The sequence below is a fragment of the Bos indicus x Bos taurus genome, chromosome 5 (assembly GCF_003369695.1).
Source record: "Bos indicus x Bos taurus breed Angus x Brahman F1 hybrid chromosome 5, Bos_hybrid_MaternalHap_v2.0, whole genome shotgun sequence".
NCBI lineage: Eukaryota > Metazoa > Chordata > Mammalia > Artiodactyla > Bovidae > Bos > Bos indicus x Bos taurus.
Window position 1 is genome coordinate 21,265,636 of NC_040080.1, and position 15,056 is coordinate 21,280,691.

The 15,056-nt window shown below is 42.3% G+C and overlaps 1 protein-coding gene across 2 annotated transcripts in view; it reads right to left on the reverse strand.

Moving 5' to 3' along the window:
* The window catches only part of STYK1 (serine/threonine/tyrosine kinase 1), a 53,219-nt gene extending 38,647 nt beyond the window's left edge, over nt 1-14,572 (reverse strand). For both annotated transcript variants that reach the window (XM_027541343.1, XM_027541344.1), the window contains exon 1: nt 14,253-14,572. The gene's annotated coding sequence lies outside the window, so the exon portion shown is untranslated. The remainder of the gene's footprint in view (nt 1-14,252) is intronic.
* Nucleotides 14,573-15,056: the final 484 nt, after the last annotated feature.

Consider the following 15,056-nt stretch of genomic DNA (forward strand, 5'->3'; position numbering starts at 1 on the left):
ACTGCCTGGTACGTTTTATGGCATATAGTTAAAACGACAAACACTTACACATTGCTCACCACCTGTCAGGCACTGTTCTAAACACTCTACATATAGATGAAGGAACTGTGTCACAGATAAGTTCAGTAACTTGCTCTAGATCACACAGCTAGTAAGCAGGGATTTGGAACTTCAGCCCAGGTTGTGTGGTTTTAGAATCAGTGCTTTTACATTACATGGTACGCTGCGCCCCTAACAGATTCTCAAAAATAATTTAAAAAAAAATTAAAATTGCCTTTAATATTGCTTTTGTGGGTTTTTTGGGAAATAAAGTTTACAAAGCATAAAATGCACCCTTTTAATGTGTACAATTTAGTGGGTTTTTTTGTATATTCACAAAGTTGTACAACCATCACTGCTATCTAGTTTTAGACTATTTTCATCACATCCTTTAAAAAAAAAACCCTGTCCTAGAGGCTTCCCTGGTGGCACAGTGGTAAAGAATCTGCCTGCCAATGCAGGAGACACCAGTTTGATTCCTGGTCCAGGAAGATCCCACGTGCAGAGGAACAACTAAGCCCACACACTACAACTATTGAGCCTGTGCTGTAGAGCCTGGGAGCCGCAACTACTGAGCCTACGCACTCTAACTACTGAAGCTGGAGCACCCTAGAGCCGGTGCTCCACAAGAGAAGTCACCGCAGTTAGAAGCCCGAAGCCCCCCGATTGCCACAACTAGAGAAAAGCCCATGTAGCAATGAAGACCCAGTGCAGCCAAAAATAAATAAATAAATAGATAAAAACCTGTACCAAGAGCAGCCACTTCCCAGTGCCCACCTCCCCACCACAAGCTCCTGAGCAATCACTAATCTATCTCTCATCTTTATGGATTTGTCTGTTTTGGATATCTCATATAAATTGAATCATATAATCTGTGACCTTCTGTGTTTGGCTTTAGCAAGTTTCCAAGTTTCATCCATTGTATTAATGAGGGTTCTCTGGAGAAACAACCAATAGGAGATATATATATATATATGGAAATTTATCCTATATATAATAGGATATATATATATATATATATGGAAATTTATTATAGGAATTGGCTTGCAAGGCTATGGAGGCTGAGAAGCCCCACAGTCTGCCATCTGCAAGTTGGAAGGTCAGGAAATCTGGGACTATAATTCAACCTGAGGCTGGAGGCCTGAAAACAGGGATCCTAGGGTCTAAAGTCCAGATTCTCCTTATGCCTATAGTGCATGGCCTTAATCACTGCAGCTTTGTAGTACATTTTAAAATAATTAATTCTGGGGACTTCCCTGGAGGTTCAGTGGTTAGGACTCAGTGCTTTCACTGCCAACGGCTGAGGTTCAATCCCTGGTCAGGGGGAACTAAGATCCTGCAAGTTTTTATATACCTTACCTACAGAAATCACTGCTCCCCAGACACCCAAAATTTATTTAGTTAATGTTGAAATAAAAATCAAAAGGTGCAGCACCTAATATCACTGTGAAACCATACAACTCAGAGTCCTCTCCCAGGGTTCAGTGAACTTTGTCTGAAGGATTTATCTCACACACTATCTGAATTTATATAAACCCACAACCCGTGGCCTGCTGATACTATCAAAGCTTTACTGCTCTTCTGTTTGTAGATAATCTAAGCTCATACCTTTAAATCAGCTTGCCTCTATTTCCCAGCCCATGTTAAGTCAGTCAATTAAAAATAATTTTGATAGCAACTCAAAGGGATGGATGGGAGGGGGTTCAAGAATGAGAGGATATATGTATACTTATGGCTGATTCATGTTGTTGTACGGCAGAAACCAACAAAACATTGTAAAGCAATGATCCTCCAATTAAAAATATTTTTTTAAAAAAAGAAAAAAATAGCAGCCCAAGATGAGATCTAGAAAGACCAAGGTACTGGTGGTGAAGAGGAGGTGCTTTACAGATAATGATAAAATCACATTTCATTTATCTGCATTTTTTTCCAATCCTGAAAACTTGGAGTGTTCTTCAAAGTTATCTTCAGTCTTAGGAAAGAAAGCCACTTCAGGACAACCTATGACCATTTTAACAACTTCATAGTGCATGTGGAAAATAAGGTCTAAGTACAAAGGTGACTCATCTAGGGTCAGAAAATAAATCAGAGATCTGATCGGATGTGGGACTTTCTGATCATGAATCCATTATTACTCTTAATGAACATGGGTGAGGACAAGAAAAACAGGGTGAGACTTTGAGGTCATTTAGTGATAAGGGAACTATTTGGGCCTCAAGAAGGAATATAGGTTTATGTACGGCTGATTCATCTTGCTATGCAGTAGAAGCTAACAAAAGTGTGAAGCAATTCTACTGCAATAAAAATTAATTAATAAAAATAAAAGAAGGGATGCAAACATGCCAAGTTAAATTCTCAGTGTCAAAAAATCATTCTGTTCCCACACTGTAATTGAAGAAACCAGCACTGTGTCTCCTGGGCCACTTCAGACACACCTCCCTGCTAAAGAAACTCTAAAAAGAGCAACCCTGCATTCCATTTCTTATTCCATTTCTTATTCTTATGAGATGCAACATGAATTCCACAAATGAATTCTAAACACGTACAATCAGAAGAGCCTTTTGAAAGCAATTAAACAAACCTAGCCTCCGTAACACCCACTCCAGTGTTCTTGCCTGGAGAATCCCAGGGACGGAGGAGCCTTGTGGGAGGCTGTCTATGGGGTCGCACAGAGTTGGACACGACTGAAGCGACTTAGCAGCAGCAGCAGCAGCCTCCGTAACTAGCTGATGAGGAAACAGGCGCAGGGTTCAGGTTTTTTCCAATAACTAATTAGCACTTGAGCTAAGACTAGCCTTGTGTGCCTTGAATGTCCATCTGGTCCTCTTTCATTATAATTTTCCACCCTTCAAAAGGCTGACTGGGTATTGGTTCTCTTTTTATCCAGTTTTGTACGGATGAGGATAAGGAAGATGAGCACAGTTGTTAGAATTCACCATGTGCCTACAGTTTCATAGTTTCTTCTGCCTGTCATGCCTTTGGGTTGTATATGTGTCTGAATTAACCTCAGAAAATCTACCGCATACATTTCTGAGGTTGAAGAGACTTTACATTCCAGTTGTATTTTCATTGCTGGCACTGCAGGGCTTTAAGTATGTTCCAGTGAATATTCTGCTTATTTATTCCTCCACCAAAACTCATTTTGATTCGTACTAAGAGGTGAGCCCCAAAGAACACTAAAGGGGTCAGGAATTGGGACCCATGGGGAAAGACCACGGAGGTAGCAGAGCAGCTTCAAACCAGACTGGTTGGATCTGTGGTGTTTGCTTATAAATCTGATGGAAAGCAAGGCAGTCAAGACAGATTTTCAGCATTCCCTTAGCTCCCCGCCCCCTTCCTTGAACCACAAGCCTAGCCTGTCACTTCTACTCAGATAAACAAGCCCTTTCCCGCTGCTGTAGCCTTTAACTAGTCTGAGGCAGCACTGACTTTGGGCTCTGGCTGGTGGGGCATCACACAGCACTTAAGCAAGGGGCAGTGGACACTTGCTCTGTCTGGGCTAAGCCAACCCCATCCAACTTAAAAGCGACTTTGGAGAAGCGGATCCTAAGGACACAAACTCAGGGTAGTTTGGTCTACAATGGGTCTTGAAATCTGATTACTATCAGAAAAAAAAAAAAGAAATTGCTTAGGGTCATCTTCTCTAAACTCCAAATTATCATCTTTGGCAAATATTTTTCATCATTCAGGTGACAGCATAATATGAATATAACATCTATGGTGTCTCCCAGAGTTGTTCAACACAACAGCCCATGTGTACCCAACAAGACAGGCCATTTGGTTAAATCATTCAAAACTGATGCTCTGGTGAAACCTAATAATTTTGAAGTTTTCTCCAGGAAGCTAACAGACTTCAAATATGAGTATTATATATGTATTATTGAGATTTTTCTATGGCCACAGTGTATGTGGTTCAGTGTAAAGAATCCACCTACCAAGCAGGAGACACGGATTCGATCCCTGGGTCAGGAAGATTCCCTGCAGAAGGAAATGGCAATTTGCTCCAGTATTCATACCAGACCCCATGGACAGAGGAGCTTGGTGGGCTATAGTCCATGGGATCTCAGAGTTGGATACAAATGAGCAGCTAAACAACAACAACTGACCTTTGAAGCACTTTTTTCCCTCAAACTTTAGCATCCCCTACAATTTCTTAGTAGAATTCTAACGTAACCCAGAATTACATACATACAATAACTGTAATTTAGATCAATGCTCTGAAAACAGCACCGTATTTCTACATATTTTGTTAACTGACAAAATACATATTATGTATATACACACTGTTATGTGTGTGAAAATAGGGTAGTTTACTATGACTGAAGGTGTAAAATGTTAACAGCTGTATAAGAAAAAACTTAAAGCAGGATTTCTTCTCATTTATCATTCTTACCAGTAATTTAGTCCATAAAAGTATAAAACTGTAGGTATAAAACATTCAGTCACTGTCTTCAAGTTGCTATGATCACTCAGTTGCTAAGAATTGGCTTTATTGAGGGATTTCTGTAGCAATTTTGTGGCTAAGATCCCACACTTACAGTGTACGTGGGGACGGGTTTGACTCCTGGTTGGGGACTGAAGATCCCACATGTTGCATGGTATGGCCAAAAAAACACCAAACAAACCAGGAACTGCTTTTATTGAGGTGGTGAGGCCCGGAGGGTGGAGTAAAAGAACCTGAACTCACCTCCTATCACCAGGACACCAAAATTACAACTATTTACAGAGCAACTATAGATAAAAGACCTGAGGAAGAGCAGGAAAGGTTTTTGACAACTACACCTATAAGAAGGACGATGAGTAGGAGAAGCAGAGTAGGAGAAGTCAAGACCCACGCCTGCAGCTGGGTACCCCACAAACTGGAGGATAGGAACTATTACAGAAGTTCTTGCCAAGTAGTGGGGCTCCGAGTCCCACACTAGGCTCCCAAGCGTAGGGTTCCTGAACCACTGGAAAGATGAGTGAAGGTCAGTAGGGCTTCCCTGGTAGCTCAGCTGGTAAAGAATAGGCCTGCAAGGCAGGAGACCCTGGTTTGATTTCTGGGTTGGGAAGATCCACTGGAGAATGGATAGGCTACCCACTTCAGTATTCTTGGGCTTCCCTGGTATCTCAGCTGGTAAAGAATCTGCCTGTAATGCGGGAGACCTGGGTTCAGTCCCTGGGTTGGGAAGATCCCCTGGAGAAGGGAAAGGCTACCCATTCCATATTCTGGCCTGAAGAATTCCATGGACTGTATAGTCCACAGGGTCACAAAGAGTAGGACACTAACTGAGCGACTTTTACTTCACTTTCACAGCTTCCCTGGTGGCTCAGATGGTAAAGAATCAGTCTGCAATGCAGAAGACCCAGGTTCAACTCCTGGGTTGCGAAGATCCCCTGGAGAATAGAAGGGCTACCCACTGTAATATTCTTGCCTGTAGAATTCCATGGACAGAGGAACCTGGCTGGCTACAGTCCATGGGGTCAAAAAGAGTTGGACATGACTAAGTGACTAACACACAAATGCTGTGTTAGTTTATATAAATAAACACAGAGAATTAGACAAAATGAGGTTACAGAGGAATACACTCCAAATAAAGAAACAAAATAAAACACCAGAAAAAGAACAAAACTAAATGGAGATAAGCAACATATACCCAACAGTTTAGGGTAATGATCATCAACAATAATAGGAGAACTTTAACACTCTGCTTACATCAATGGACAGATCATCTAGGCAGAGAATCAATAAGGAGGGAGTGTGCAAAAAAGGAAACCCTTCTACATGGTTGATGGGAATGTAAACTAGTACAAATACTATGGAGAATAGTATGGAGTTTCCTCAAAAAATAAAAATAGAATTACCATATGATCCAGCAATTCCCCTCCAGGGTATTTTTCTGAAGAAAAAAATGCTAATTCAAAAAGATACACACACCCCATATTAATTACAATATTGTTCATAGTAGCCAAGGTATGGAAATAGCCTGAGTGTCCATAAATAGTGTATGGAAGTGAAAGTGAAAGTTATTCAGTCATGTCTGACCCTTTGTGACCCCATGGACTATACAGTTCATGGATTTTTCCAGGCCAGAGTACTGGAGTGGGTAGCTTTTCGTTTCTCTAGGGGATCTTCCCAATCCAGGGATTGAACCCAGGTCTCCCGCATTGCAAGTGGATTCTTTACCAGCTGAGCTACAAGGAAAGCCCAAGAATACTTGAGTGGGTAGCCTATCCCTTCTCCAGTGGATCTTCTCGATCCAGGAATCAAACTGGGGTCTCTTGCATTGCAGGTGGATTCTTTACCAACTGAGCTATCAGGGAAGGCCTAAATAGGTGGATGGATAAAGAATATGTGAGATAGATACACAGACAGACATAGAGAATGGAAAATTACTCTGTCACGAAAAGAATGAAATCTTACCATTTATGACAACATTAATGGATATAGAAGGTATGGTAGGTGAAACAAATCATACAGAGAAAGACAGAAAAATACCATATGATTTCACTTATATGTGAAATCTGAAAAAGAAAGCAAATGACTAAACCTAGCAAAACAGAAATAGACTCACAGATACAGACAAAAACAGGTAGTGGCCAAAGGGGAAGAGGGTGAGGTGATGGGTGAAACAGGTGAGACTTCCAGTTATAAAATAAACGAGTCATGTGGATGAAATATATAACATGGGGAATATAGTCAATAATATTGTAATAACCGTGTATGATAACTAGACTTATTGTATTGATCCTTTTGAAATGCATAGAATTATCAAATTACTATTTTGTCCACCTGGAACTAACATATGTTGTAGGTCAATTATACTTTAATTAAAAAGAAAAAGAATTAGCTATGTTGGCAACTGGCTACCTCAATGCCAAAAAAGGTTATTATTATAAATTAGAAAACAAATTAAGTGCAGATTAGGTGTGGCAGCCGAGAAGGCAATGGCAACCCACTCCAGTATGCGTGCCTGGAAAATCCCATGGACGGAGGAGCCTGGTGGGCTGCAGTCCATGGGGTCGATAAGGATCAGACATGACTGAGCGACTTCACTTTCACTTTTCAGTTTCATGCCCTGGAGAAGGAAATGGCAACCCACTCCAGTGTTTTTGCCTGGAGAATCCCAGGGACTGGTGAGCCTGGTGGGCTGCCGTCTATGGGGTCGCACAGAGTCGGACACGACTGAAGAGACTTAGCAGCAGCAGCAGGTGTGGAAGGGGCAAACCTAATGCTTAAAATCTGAGATAGAACTTAGACTGATGAGGGTTAAATAAACCATGAGCATCAAGGAAACCCTTGTTCCCTGGAATCTCACTTTTTAGAAGTGACTTTCACAGCATGGTATAGCTGGAGTATACATTGCCCAGTTCACCTGGAGTTGTAAGCAGGGGAAAGTTGTGGAGAAGGCTCCCTGAGCTTAGGAGTGTAAGAGTAACTTTAGGAAATTGAGCTGAAGTCAAGGCATGGATAGGAACCCCTTCACTTTATCCCCACTTCCTTTTCCTTAACCAGAGCTGACAGTCTCTGCAGCTAAATTCTAACCTATTCTCCTCATGATCATTCTGGTTAGGAAACTCAGAGAACTTACAAGAAATTCAAAAATAAAAGACTCATTTTTTTAATCAAAGAATCTCCCAAGATTTGCCAGTCTATCTCAACTCTTCATTTTCTAAGACAGAAAGATAATAATAACAATAAAACAATAAAGTACATTGACGTAAGTACCTTGTTCTTGGCTAACAAAAAGAGTGCCAGTGCTTAAAACTGGCATTAAAACCAGATTTCAGGCCCCTGGACTCCTTCCATTCTACACAAGACTCTTTCCACACTACACAGGTATCTGTGTCATATCTCCTTTTCCTTTGTGTACACTTATTCCCTTCTACTTTTATTTTCCGCAGATGATAGGCTAATATAAAGACTGAATACCTCACCTACTTATTCAGTACTTAATCAGTTTGCCTACAGTCATCAGTTTCTTTCCAACCAGACAGTAATTTCCCTGATGGCATACTCAGCTTCTTTATGCCCTTTTATTGCATGCGTGCATGCATGCTAAGTCGCTTCAGTCGTGTCTGACTCTTTTCGACCCTATGGACTGTAGCCTGCCAGGCTTTTCTGTCCATGGGGATTCTCCAGGCAAGAATACTGGAGGGGGTTGCCATGCCCTCCTGACCCAGGGATCAGACCCACATCTCCTGTGGCTCCTGCATTGCAGGCAGATTCTTTACCACTGAGCCACCAGAGAAGCCCATGCACGTTTATTAGCACAGCCCAGAAGCAGACATAGAGCAGTAGCCTGGTGGGGAGCTAGAAGAGAAGCATGAAAGTCTTCATGAGAACAAGAATTTGGGGACTTTGGCTATTTTCCTCCTAGCTGTATCCCTAACACTTGGAAACAGGGCTTTTTCCAGGTGAATTTCAGTGTGGGTGTGTTACACATTACAGTAGCTTAATGCCTTTATCACCACAGCTACCAATAGCTGTCAGTAACTAGGGGGAAGAAAGCTTGGTCTCAAATGTGTGAACAGCTCAGATGAGGAGAGGATTCATAACAGGAATCCACAAACACAGAAATAAAAGGGTAAGAAAGGAGACAAAATGGGAATGAGGCTGAGAGACTGATGAAAAGGACCAACAAATTAAGAAAAAGAGGAACTTCCCTGGTGGTCCAGTGGTTAAGAATCCACCTTCCAATGCACGGGGTGTGTGTTCAATCCCTGGTCAGGGAACTAAGCTCCCACATGCCTTGAGGCCAAAAAGTCAAAACATAAAGCAGAAGCAATATTATCACAAATTCAATAAAGACTTAAACATATGGCCCACATTTTTAAAAATCTTTAAAAAAAAAAAAAGAAAAAGGAAAGACAAAGATGGCATCAAGATGGTGGAATAGGAGGAGGCGGAGAGCACCTCCCCCCATGAACACGTCTAAAATTCATCTACATATGGAACAATTCTCACTGAAAACTAGAGACTGACAGAAACCAAGTTCCTGCACAACCAAGGCTGTAAGAAAGATGAACACTTAATCCAGTAAGAAGAGAATTAAAGTGATCAGGTCAGGACTTGGGAGGAAAAGGAAGATCACACGGGTAGAGAGCCATGCTGGGGAGTGGGCAATTCAAGCCACATATCGGGCACCCCAGTCCTGGGGTCCTCTGTTGGGGAGATGGGTCCCCTTGGCAGGTGGGAAGACCACCAGGACTAACAGGAGAGCTGTGGGGAACCTGGACTTACTCAGGAGGAGCGCACATGCACTGGCCTGCCCCCACAGGTGGAGTGGAGGTGCTGTGGCCCCAATTTTCCCGAGACAGCCTGGGCGCACGCCCCAGCTGACGCAGGGGGAATGAGCCAGCCCCCATTTACCCTGGGTCACAGCGTGACACTGGATCTGGGTGGCCATGACCAGGAAGAAAGCTCAGCTGTGGGAAACGCAGGGGTGATCTGGGTGGGGCAGAGCCTGGGTGAGGCAGCAGGAGCCATTGTCAGAGCTTATTCAACAGTACCTCAGAAGCAGCCCAGATCTTTGAGGTGGCCGACCCACCATAGCTCCTGCCTGCCCACCAAGTCATTTCAGTCATGTCCAACTCTTCGTGACCCCAGGGACTGAGCCCACCAGGTTCCTCTGTCCATGGGATTCTTCAGGCAAGAATACTGGAGTGGGTTGCTATGCCCTCCTCCAGTGGATCTTTCCAACTTAGGGATGGAGCCTGAGGCTCCTGCACTGCAGGTGGATTCTTTACCACTGAGCCACCAGGGAAGCCCCTACCCCAGCTCACTCAGCCTGCCCTGAGGTGATGCTCCACAACAGGGATGGACAGTGATCAGCCATGAGGGACAAAGGGACTTGAACCCAAAGCTACATCTGAGCAGAGTGAGAGAAATGACCGTAGGCATTGGCACAGGTAGCCCATCAGAGACAATTCGGATCTCTGTCTGTGACTGGAATGAGTGGACAGACCCCGTGGACCCCCTTGCTTCAACACTACTCCCTGTAGGACAAGGGTCCCAGAAGAAAGAGAGGGGAAAACACACTTAGAGGAAACAGAGGGGCTTCCCTAGTGGCTCAGCGATAAAGAATCCACCTACCAATGCAGGAGACACAGGTTCAATCCCTGGTCCAGGAAGATCCCACATGTTGTGGAGCAATTAAGCCCATGTGCCACCTCTACGGAGCCTGTGATTAGAACCCAGGAGCCCCAGTGACTGAGCTCCCATGCAGCAACTACTGAAGCCCATGCTCCCTAGAGCCCTTGCTATGTAATGAGAGAAGCACCGCAATGAGAAGCCCAAGCACCACAGCAAAGACTAGCCCTGCTCGCTGCAACCAGAGAAAAGCCAGTGGCAACAGAGAGACAGCACAGCCAAAATACATAAATAAATAACCTTTAAAAAATAAACACAAGGAAACCAAGCCAGCTTGGCCCAGCCCTCAGGAATTCTGCTTCAACAACTTGGAATTAGCCCTTATCCACAATAGAGCAGTCATGGCCACTGGGAAGAGGGGAAGTTCCTGCTCACACCAGCTTCGGCTCTTGCCCCTACATGTCCAGCCTGACCTCCTATTAAGATGGCAGCTTCCAGCACTGCTGCTAAGTCACTTCAGTCGTGTCCGACTCTGTGCGACCCCATAGACGGCAGCCCACCAGGCTCCCCTGTCCCTGGGATTCTCCAGGCAAGAACCCTGGAGTGGGTTGCCATTTCTTTCTCCAATGCATGAAAGTGAAAAGTGAAAGTGAAGTCGCTCAGTCATGCCCGACTCTTAGAGACCCCATGGACTGTAGCCCACCAGGCTCCTCCATCCATGGGATTTTCCAGGCAAGAGTACTGGAGTGGGGTGCCATTGCCTTCTCCAAGCTTCCAGCACACCCTGAGGAAAGATGTGATTACATCCGCATTAAATCCAGCTCTCCCACCAAAGGCACAGGGCACACCGAGTCTACACAGAGATGCTCCCGCCCAAGAACACCCCTTTAAGACTGCAAGAGGTAACTATTTCACCTGAATTTAGGTCAGAGAAAGTTAAACAAAACAAACAAACAAAAAAAAGGCAGAGGAACTGCTCTCAATTGAAACAGCAAGAAAAATATCCTGAAAAAATATAATAAAACAGAAATAAACAATTACCAGAGAAAGAATTCAAAGCATTAGTAATAAGAATGTTAACTAAATTAGAGAAGAGAATAAATGAACACAGTGAGAATTTTAACTAGAAAATATTTCTAAAAACTCTAAAAAATGGAGAATTCAATAACAAAAAGCACACTAGAAAGAATAAATAGCAGATTAAGTGATATGGTAGAATGCATAAGTGATCTGTAAGATAGAGTAATGGAAATCACTTGATCATAAAAGCAAAACGAGAAGCAAATTTTAAAAAATAAAATCAACCTAAGAGATCTCTTGGATAAGATTAAATGCACCAATATTTTCATTAAAGGGTTTCCAGGGAGAGAAGAGAGAGGGAAGGGGATCAAAACTCATTTATAATCATTTCAAAAAGAATAAAACACCGAGGAATAAACCTGCCTAAGGAGACAAAAGAAATATACTCCAAAAACTATAAGATGCTGATGAAGGAAACTGGAGATAACACAAACAGATGAAAAGCTATATCATGTTCCTGAATTGGAAGAATCTATGTTGTTAAAATTACCATACTAACTAAGGCAATTTACAGATTCAATGCAATCTCTGCCAAAATATCAATGGCATTTTTTATAGTTGTTGTTCACCAAGTCATGTCCAACTCTTTGTGACCCCATGGACTGCAGCACACCAGGCCTCCTTGTCCCTCACCATCTCCTGGAGTTTGCCCAGGTTCATGTCCATTGATCGGTGATGCCATCAAACCATTTTTCATAGAAGTAGAACAAATAGTTAAGAAATTGTTATAGAAACACAAAAGAGCCAAATAACCAATCTTGAGAAAGAAGAGACGTGGAGAAATCACTCTCCCTGACTTTAGACTAGACAACAAATCTATAGTAATCAAAATAGTATGGTATCATTGACTCAGTGGACATGAACTTGGGCAAACTTTGGGAGATAGTGAGGGACAAGGAGGCCTGGCCTGCTGCAGTCCATGGGGGTCAGAAAGAATCAGACACTGAACAACAACAACAACAACATAAAGTGACTGAATAACAATAACAACATAAAGCAGTGAGATCAGAACATTTCTTTACACAAGAAATTCAAAGTGGTTTAAAGACCAAAATGTAAGACCTGAAATCATAAAATTTCTAAAAGAAAACATAGGTAGAACACTCTTTGACACAAATTATAACGATATTCTCTTGGATCATTCTCCTAAGACAAAAGAAATAAAAGCAAAAAAAGAAAAAGAAATAAAGAAATAAAAGCAAAAAGCCCAAATGGAATCTAATTGAACTTAGAGGCTTTTGCACAGCAAAGGAAGCACCAAAAAACAAAAAGACAATGTATGGAATGGAAGAAAATGTCTAAAAATGATACAACTAACAAAGGCTTAATATCCAAAATATACAAACAGTTCACACAATTCAATATTAAAAAATAACCCAATCAAAAAATGGTCAGAAGACCTACATAGACATTTTCCCAAAGACATACAGATTGCTAAGAGGCACATGAAAAGATGCCCAACAACACTAATCAGCAGGACAACGCAAATCAAAATCACTGTCACCTCACACCTGTCAGAATGGCTGTAAATAACAAATGTTGGAAAGGAGGTAGAAAAAAGGGAACTCTTGTACACTCTTGGTGGAAACAAAAATTGGTGTAGCTGCTATGGAAACAATATGGATGTTCCTCAAAAAACTAAACACAGAACGACCCTCTTGTTGTTTAGTCACTGAGTCGTGTCTGACTATCTTGTGACTCCATGGACTGCAGCCCGCCAGGCTCCTCTGTCCATGGGATTTCCCAGGCAAGAATACTGAAGTGGATTTTCATTTCTTTCTCCAGGGGATCTTCCCAATCCAGGGATCAAACCTGCCTCTCCATTTGCAGGTGGATTCTTTACCACTGAGCGAACTGGCAAGCCCAAACCCACCATAATACCCAGCAAGTCCACTCCTGGGTGTCTATCTGGAAACACAAAAACACTAATTTGAAAAGATTCATGTGACCCAATGTTCAAGGCAACATTATATACGATATACAAAGTATATTGCAATAGAAGCAACCCAAGTGGCAATCAACAGATAAGTGGATAAAAAAAGACATGGTATAAATATATATATATATATATATATATAGCTGAGTAATTTTACTCAGCATTACTCAGCCATAAAAAAGAATGAAATTCTGCTATTTGCAGCAACATAGATGAACCTAGAGAATATTATGCATAGTGAAATAAGTCAGACAAAGACAAATACTGTATTCACACTTACTTGTGGAATATAAAAAATAAAGCAAATGAATGTACATAGCAAAACAAAACAGACCCACAGATATGAAAAAAAACTAGTAGTTACTAGTGGGGAAAGAGAAGGGAGAAAGGGCAAGACAGGAGTAGAGGATTAAGAGACACAAACTACTCAATATAAAATAGATAAGCATATTGTACAGCACAGGGAATTATAGCCATTATTTTGTACTAACTTTTAATGGAGTGAATGAAACCTATAATAATACTATAAAAAATCAATCACTATGCTGCACATCTGATACTAATATAGTATTTTAAATCAACTACACTTCAATACAAAGAAAAAGAGAAAACAAGAAGAAAACTGAAATTCCGGTAAACAAAGAATAGCATATCACACTACAATTTTTAAGCGTGATTACAGATATTATCTCACTTAAATATCACAACAACTACAAGAGATAATTACCATTCTTAATTATGCTTAGCAGATGAGAAGCTGAGCTGAGCCCAAAGGCGGACTGAACGACCTTACTGTCCTGTGACAAGTAATTCCTGTACTAGACTGTTTCTATCTCCCCTCTCACGATGGCCTCCTCTCCACGAATACACAGAGACCCCTCATCCCTTCGCTTTCTGGCTGCCTCTCTCCTTGCCCAAATGGCTGAAAATTGCCAAAATTCTGTCTTAAAAAAAGACAGAAGCCCAAACTCGCAAGATGCCTGTTCGGAAGAAATACAGATTCATTCACCTGGTGATTGCTGTTTGTTCACATAAATACAGACAGCCACCCACAGCCATCCCCCTTTCGGCCGCATCACTACCATCCTCCTCTCATCCTTCATACCCCCAAACCATTTCCAGTACCTTGTCCCTCCTCCGGTTCCTCCTCCGGTCACTCCGTATTTCAGATGAAACTGGCTCAGCCAGGGAAGGGGGAAAAAAAAAAAAAAAAACTCGTTTTGCGTAGGGCAAGTTGTGCCGGCCTCAAGGAAATGCTTTTCAGTCCCTCCTTCCCACTGTGGGGCGTGGCCGCGGGCAAAGGATGGAGTTTGGGCGGGCTCCCCACAAAAGGAAAAGTCTGCGGGCACTGAGGTTTCCGGGCCTCACCACACCGGAACCAGAAGGAAACCTCTGCCGAAATTGTAAAAGCTGGACTTGTTGCTGATCAACTTATTCATTTCCTTCTCAAGCGATTGCTAGACAGTCAGGTATAAGAGACCTGCCTGTCCAGGTGATAATGCAATCACGATGAGGCGCAACAGCGCCACCTTCTGTGCAACTCAGTAACAGTTGCCTTCTTCGGTGCTCAAAATGGCCAGGATTTGACCTTGGGCACAGGGACAATCGCAACCCCAAACCTTTACTGAGTGCCCCAGTTAATACTGACCATGAGGCAATAGATAGGGAATAATTGAACATAAAAATCTCCGGAGTAAGTAATCAATCATTCACAAATGCTTTTAAAATAATCTATGTGCTGGGTTTTCCTCTAGGGATACAGTAATGAGCCACCTACTTTGGTTACTGGCCCACAAGGAATTTACATAGAAGACCCTGAAGAAAACACTCGGCTGGGAGAACTCCAAACTTGATACTAGCACCGAATACACGTTCTACTCAAGAAATATAGGCCACATAGTGTATAGATCGAAGAAGGCGATGGCACCG